This window comes from Scylla paramamosain, chromosome 31 (assembly GCF_035594125.1).
Source record: "Scylla paramamosain isolate STU-SP2022 chromosome 31, ASM3559412v1, whole genome shotgun sequence".
Classification (NCBI taxonomy): domain Eukaryota; kingdom Metazoa; phylum Arthropoda; class Malacostraca; order Decapoda; family Portunidae; genus Scylla; species Scylla paramamosain.
In genome coordinates this window covers 9,474,281-9,481,316 of record NC_087181.1, presented here as the reverse complement: position 1 = coordinate 9,481,316, position 7,036 = coordinate 9,474,281, and the positions used below count along the sequence as shown (strand labels likewise).

The 7,036-nt window shown below is 40.7% G+C and overlaps 1 long non-coding RNA gene across 4 annotated transcripts in view; it reads right to left on the bottom strand.

Annotated features, from left to right (window-relative positions):
• Positions 1 to 2,129, bottom strand: part of LOC135116441 (uncharacterized) — a 46,907-nt gene extending 44,778 nt beyond the window's left edge. For 2 of the 4 annotated variants that reach the window (XR_010276336.1, XR_010276335.1), the window contains exons 1-2: positions 2,061 to 2,129; positions 1,676 to 1,817 (exon numbers count right to left, since the gene is read on the bottom strand). This is a non-coding gene — a long non-coding RNA (uncharacterized LOC135116441). Of the gene's footprint in view, positions 1 to 1,675; positions 1,818 to 2,047 lie in introns of all 4 variants that reach the window. The other 2 variants (XR_010276337.1, XR_010276338.1) reach the window with 2 other exon arrangements.
• Between the last annotated feature and the right edge of the window lie 4,907 nt (positions 2,130 to 7,036).

Sequence of the window (7,036 nt, the reverse complement as noted above, 5' to 3'; positions counted from 1 at the left end):
TCTCTCTCTCTCTCTCTCTCTCTCTCTCTCTCTCATAATTCATCTGTGAACAAAAGCAACGACCGAGAGGTGACAAACAACACGCAAAACAAACATGTACATCAGACACGCACCTCAAACAAAGCATTCACAACATACATATTCACACCAACACACATTTACAAGAATACATCAAAGCAACACAGTCATATTATGCCCACAAGATAAAGCTGACATATGTATTGCATACCCTGTTATAGAGGACGACTCTTCACCGTCACTGGCCGCCGCTTATGGCATCCCAGGCGCTCAAGATGTGAAAAATGCGCAATCAGAGACCAGTGACCTGAAATAAAATCTGAGGTGACGGTTCGTCCCGGTCATTACCTTCAGTCTTTTGCTTTCACATTTTTTACCCGTCCGAGGCTCGTGACCTGCCCTTGTGTGGCTTTCAAGTAGCCTTCAGCTCTCTGACCTATCCTCGCTCAATGTAGTTTAATCTTTACTCACCTGTGTACCAAATCCTCTTACCATTTCATACTCTCTCTCCTCACCTGTTATTACTTGATAATTTCTTCATGATCCTCTCGCTTGCTCAGAGTCGTCTACACCTGTCACCGGAAATAATCTTCAAAGATCTCTCTTATTTTCTAATAGTTCTTCACCTCAATTTCACTTTCAGTACCGAGGGTTGAAAAATGCTAGATATCATCTTTCGTATATATCAAGTTTGTATAAGGGTCTCCTAGATAATAAACAATTGTCTTGAATTTCTCTATGAAGAGCTTCTTTTTTTTCAGTATACTGTTCACTGAGTTATGACATGCAGAAAAACATAAATACATAACATTAAATAATAGGTAACGATTACTCGTTAAATATATATCAAGGATCAAGTATTCATTGAATATTATGCCAGAGAGAGTGGTGGTGGTGGGAATGGGGGAAATGATGAGGGCAGCTGAGGCGGTGACGGTGGTGGAGGTGATGAGAGCGAGAGAAATGGTGAAGGTCGAGATGATGAGGGTGGCGGAGGTGGTGGTTCAACAGACCACTATCACGCCCACGCCACCATCACTTACATCTTTAACAAAAGCCTCAAACTCACTAAGTCTTACCACCAACAACTCCACTTCCTCCTCCTCTACCACTATCTCTTCTTCCTTTTTCTTTTCCTTCCCAAAGGCCGCGCCTCCGCACCAGCCCACTCCGGCACAGCAAGTGGTGTCCTGTCACTTTCCTAAAGGGCTGACAGGTAACACCATTTCATGTTGCCCCTCGAGACTGTTGTGGTTTCTCAAGTTAAACTACACGGGGAGTGAAAGGAGGATGGTGATACTTATTTTTCACAAAGGAAAACTCATTTTACGTTTACACTGATTTCCGTGAGTGCTGAGATACTAGTAATCTTCATTTAGCACTTAGGGAAAAAATTTTGTTATGATAGGGATTGCTTTCTGTAAAACTATTTCGTACATCACACGGGAGTAGAAGATACGTTATGCCTCGTGTTTCTCAGGGTATCGCAGCACTGCACGCGAGTTGGCGATGCACACTCGGACATCATCAGCCAGATACCAACACCTTGAATCATGCAGCATGAATCAAGCAACACAATGTTTATCCAGCATGAAGCAAGCAAAACACACACACACACACACACACACACACACACACACAAACGCAACGTACTTGCCTGTGTAATCTTGAAATGACACTCGTTCACAACTTGTTTCTGGGATTGTGGAAAGACTTGTGAGGCTACCATAGATTTCACAGATACGTAGAACCGCTCACGTTTTTTTTTTTTCAGAGTATTCGCAAAAGACAATGCTACACTATGGAGAAAAAAATATTATATATATATATATATATATATATATATATATATATATATATATATATATATATATATATATATATATATATATATATATATATATATATATATATATATATATATATATATATATACTCGTAAAATGTAATTTCCCTGTCTACCATTCACGACAAGGAACCACCGTGAGGAACCACAAACACCATCAACAGGCAAGCAAATATAGCGTACAGATCAGACGCACCCAGACCCGAACACGTGAAAGACGGAACAGGGAGCGCGGAGGAGCCAACGTGTTCCCTCTAGCTCTTCCACTCTCAGACTATTGCTGAATCCTGCTAGTGGCAGTCACTCCAGTGACGCGAGGTTAGCGTGCGCTCTCTCTCTCTCTCTCTCTCTCTCTCTCTCTCTCTCTCTCTCTCTCCTCTCTCTCCAATATTCAACACGCGCTAGCCGCAGCACACAGCCTCTCTTTCCTGACACAGCCAACACCCTCTCCACTAGCCGCCACACCCATTGCAGCTTCCTCACCTTTGCCTACCCACCACCGCCGTCCACCACTCACCACTGCTCGGCTCATCCTGCAAATTTAATAATTTCACGAAAGTGTGTGGTTGAGATGGACACGTTCACCTCAAGAGACATGAAGGAACGTTAGAATGAAAGAAAATAAAAAAAGGGAAAAAAGTGCAATAAAGAAAATATTAAAATTTTTCCACTTTTTGAGATTCGCGGCTGGGACGTGGCTGCAGATGAGCTTGTGGATTAAAGATATAGAGGTGAACACATTGGCTATGCGTCACTCGCCCCGCACAGATGGATTTATCTTTTTGGTTTGTTGAATTTGCGACCTTCACTGATACACATATGGTATTTCTTGGGATGCTGGCAGCCTGTTGTGCTTGGCCTAGGCCCAGGAGTCCTCTTTTGTGTGTTTCCTTTCGTTGTATGCTAATAAAGACAAAACAATAATAGAAATGAGATAGTATAGATAGTAATAATAATAATAATAATAATAATAATGATAATAATAATAATAATAATAATAATAATAATAATAATAAAAATAATAATAATAATAATAATAATAATAATAAATAGATGAATACGTGAATAAAATACAAACATTTATGATAATATCTATCTTTCATTTCACTTCGGAACAAAATAATGGGAAGGTGTTGATTTAAAAATCTTGACCAGTTGACATTTATTTCCAGTAAACTTCGCCAGTAAGATCTTCAGAGGCAAACCACAAGGACGGTAAAACATTTACTGGAGCAGTGAGAGAGAGAGAGAGAGAGAGAGAGAGAGAGAGAGAGAGAGAGAGAGAGAGAGAGAGAGAGAGAGAGAACTTTGCTGCTGTGTTTGTTCAAGTGTTGCAGCGTTACCGAAATATTCTGCTATGAGGAGAGTGACCTAACATGAAAAGCTGTCTTGGTTCTTCGGTTTATGTCCTGTCCTTCCTTTTCCCTCTTGGCAAATCTTTGAGCGTAGGGAGAAAAAAAATCAGTGAGCGTAGGGAGAATAGACTTCAGGGGAAGAAGAGACTCAGCAAAAAAAAAAAAAAAAAAGATAAATAAATAAATAAATAAATAAATAAAAATAAATAAATTAATGAATAAGTAAATAAAATTAAGTAAACAAAACAAATAAATAAATGAATAAATAGTAGAGAAAAAAAAATGCAAGAAGGTAAGACATTTGTGGGAACTTTTTTTAGACTTCACTCACCCTAATGCTCTCCCAGCTAAAACACTAACACAGAAAGCCTGGCTAGATATAATTACAAATAACCGATAACTTAGTTGTGGTACACGCGACTAGTAGGGAGCAGTGGCGACTGGGCGTTCCAAGCCAGTGGCTGGCCCTGTTTTCGTAGCAGAGACAGACTAATTGCTGCTGTGCAGGTTTCCGAGCTTCTAAGTTCATAGCAATTTACAAGTGAGGGCTATAGAGGGGTGGAGAACTGCGCGGGTAGCCGGGTGACTGGCGAGTGTTACTGACAATAGAGAGTAAGCTGCTAGTTGGGTCCCGTCTCGCTACGTCGTCAGGAAACAAAATGCTACCTAGATCCGCACTCTCTCTTTCTCGATTTATTTATAATAGTAACTAATACTTAGTTTGTACTATATTAACCTAAATTACCCTTTAATATAACTTTGCAATTTATATGCACATCACACCATAAACCAAAAATACTTCGTTAAATGCGTGATGCAGCTGGAAACTTCCACAACATTCTTTCGGGGAAGGAAACCTGACACATTTTGAGAATCTGTTGAAAATGTTAAAACTCCAGCTCATGATTTCCTAGTGTAACCTAACCTAACCAAAATATCTTAGAATCGATTATACACCTTTTCTTTTAATTCTCAGTAAAAATAATAGTATAGTATATAGTTTTCATATGCCTCTTTTCTCCGCGACATTCATTCCTGTGCCAATTCTCTGGTGTTATTTTTCTGTCCACTCAGATTAACATTCTGAACTGTAATTCAGTAACTCAAGTAATTCGGGCTTCATTCCCTTACCACTCAAAAACCTGCGCCACTCTCCCTTCATCACGTCTCCTCCAGCCAGCGGTGTGATGCATGAACGAGGAGGAAAATGCTTAAGTACGTAATATGACCTTTCACATTTTATTTTAGTATTATTAAACAACACTGGCGGCAGGCGAAGGCAGGTCACCGGAGAAAGAATGATGACACGTGACATTTCTGCGTTAAACTAGAGCAGTTGAATGACCACGCCCTACAACAAAATGCTCTCTCTCTCTCTCTCTCTCTCTCTCTCTCTCTCTCTCTCTCTCTCTCTCTCTCTCTCTTGTGGATGCTGTGAATCACTTTATAACAATGTCTTAGAAAATATATACTGAAAATGAGTCTAATGACAACCATCCCTCCGCAAATATAAATACAGACAAATCACACTATATTGTTCACTCATTCAAAAAAAAAAAAAAAAATGAAAATGAAAATAAACCCTATCAAATGTTATTTCGAAACTGAAACATAAAGCTTTCATTAACGTAAATTTCATCGCTGGAGTAGATCATTACGTATACACAAAATAAGCGAAAGTGTATGGTGGTGGCGTTCAGTAAGCTATGGTCAAGAATTCTGGTCTGGCGGAGGGAAAATACAAATAGTAGGTGGTGATATAATGTCTGACCAAAGAGGCGGAGCAGCGCAGCGTTAAGTTATTTGGTTTTCACGGATAATTTGCATAATGGATGAATTTGGCCAGATCATCATTAGGGTCATTAATTTTGGAGGGTAAATTGTAAATAGTTTGTTTGCAAGACAATGGGATGGTTTAGCCAAAAATCTCTCTTTCTCTCTCTCTCTCTCTCTCTCTGTTCCATACTTATTTCCATGTTTGACAACGTTTCATTTATGAAACAACGCTGACCACGATTAAATGTGTAGTCTCTCTGTTACTGAAATATACATAACCGAACTGTATTCCCTTTTCAGTAATGACTAAAATGAGTTTTCATTGCCTGTGAATATTTTTATGTTCCTACCCTATAGTGCAGCGCAACATGATTGGTACATTTTTCTTATATTCCGTCGTTTTGTTGGTCGTCCTCTTCTGTGTCCTGAGGCTTAGATGTTCGGCCCTTGGAAGCACAGGGAGAATTGTTTTGTGAGTCACGCCTTGACAGAGACTCATGCCGCCCCAGGAGCTCCCAGATGCAGTTGTCGGCGAAATAAACGCTAGTAGGAAACATGACAAACAAAGAAGTTTGGAGAGCGATTGCTTGCTCTGAAGAGTGGAAGGAAGAAGAACGAGAGGCAAAGGATTAAATTTATAGACAGCCTGCTGGAGGACATGGGAGGAAGACAACGTGGCGGAAGTTGGGGGGATGACCAATGATAGAGGTGGAGGTTCATGATCGCCGACGTCACAAGACTGGCATCTCGGTAAGGTAAGGTGAGGTAAAGAAGCATTTTTTTTTTTTATGTAAGAAGGACACTGGCCAAGGGCAACAAAAATCAATAAAAAAAATGCCTACTGAAATGCCAGTCCCGTAAAAGGGTCAAGGCAGTGGTCAAAAATTGGTGGATAAGTGTCTTGAAACCTCCCTCTTGAAGGAATCCAAGTCATAGGAAGGTGGAAATACAGATGCAGGCAGGGAGTTCCAGAGTTTACCAGAGAAAGGGATGAATGATTGAGAATACTGGTTAACTCTTGCGTTAGAGAGGTGGACAGAATAGGGGTGAGAGAAAGAAGAAAGTCTTGTGCAGCGAGGCCGCAGAAGGAGAGGAGACATGCAGTTAGCAAGATCAGAAAAGCAGTTAGCATGAAAATAGCGGTAGAAGACAGCTAGATATGCAACATTGCGGCGGTGAGAGAGAGGCTGAAGACAGTCAGTTAGAGGAGAGGAGTTGATGAGACGAAAAGCTTTTGATTCCACCCTGTCTAGAAGAGCAGTATGAGTGGAACCCCCCCAGACATGTGAAGCATACTCCATACATGGACGGATAAGGACCTTGTACAGAGTTAGCAGCTGGGGGGGTGAGAAAAACTGGCGGAGACGTCTCAGAACACCTAACTTCATAGAAGCTGTTTTAGCTAGAGATAAGATGTGAAGTTTCCAGTTCAGATTATAAGTAAAGGACAGACCGAGGATGTTCAGTGTAGAAGAGGGGGACAGTTGAGTGTCATTGAAGAAGAGGGGATAGTTGTCTGGAAGGTTGTGTCGAGTTGATAGATGGAGGAATTGAGTTTTTGAGGCATTGAACAATACCAAGTTTGCTCTGCCCCAATCAGAAATTTTAGAAAGATCAGAAGTCAGGCGTTCTGTGGCTTCCCTGCGTGCTATGTTTACCTCCTGAAGGGTTGGACGTCTATGAAAAGACATGGAAAAGTGCAGGGTGGTATCATTAGCGTAGGAGTGGATAGGACAAGAAGTTTGGTTTAGAAGATCATTAATGAATAATAAGAAGAGAGTTGGTGACAGGACAGAACCCTGAGGAACACCACTGTTAATAGATTTAGGAGAAGAACAGTGACCGTCTACCACAGCACCAATAGAACGGTCAGAAAGGAAACTTGAGATGAAGTTACAGAGAGAAGGATAGAAACCGTAGGAGGGTAGTTTGGAAATCAAAGCTTTGTGCCAGACTCTATCAAAAGCTTTTGATATGTCCAAGGCAACAGCAAAAGTTTCACCAAAATCTCTAAAAGAGGATGACCAAGACTCAGTAAGGA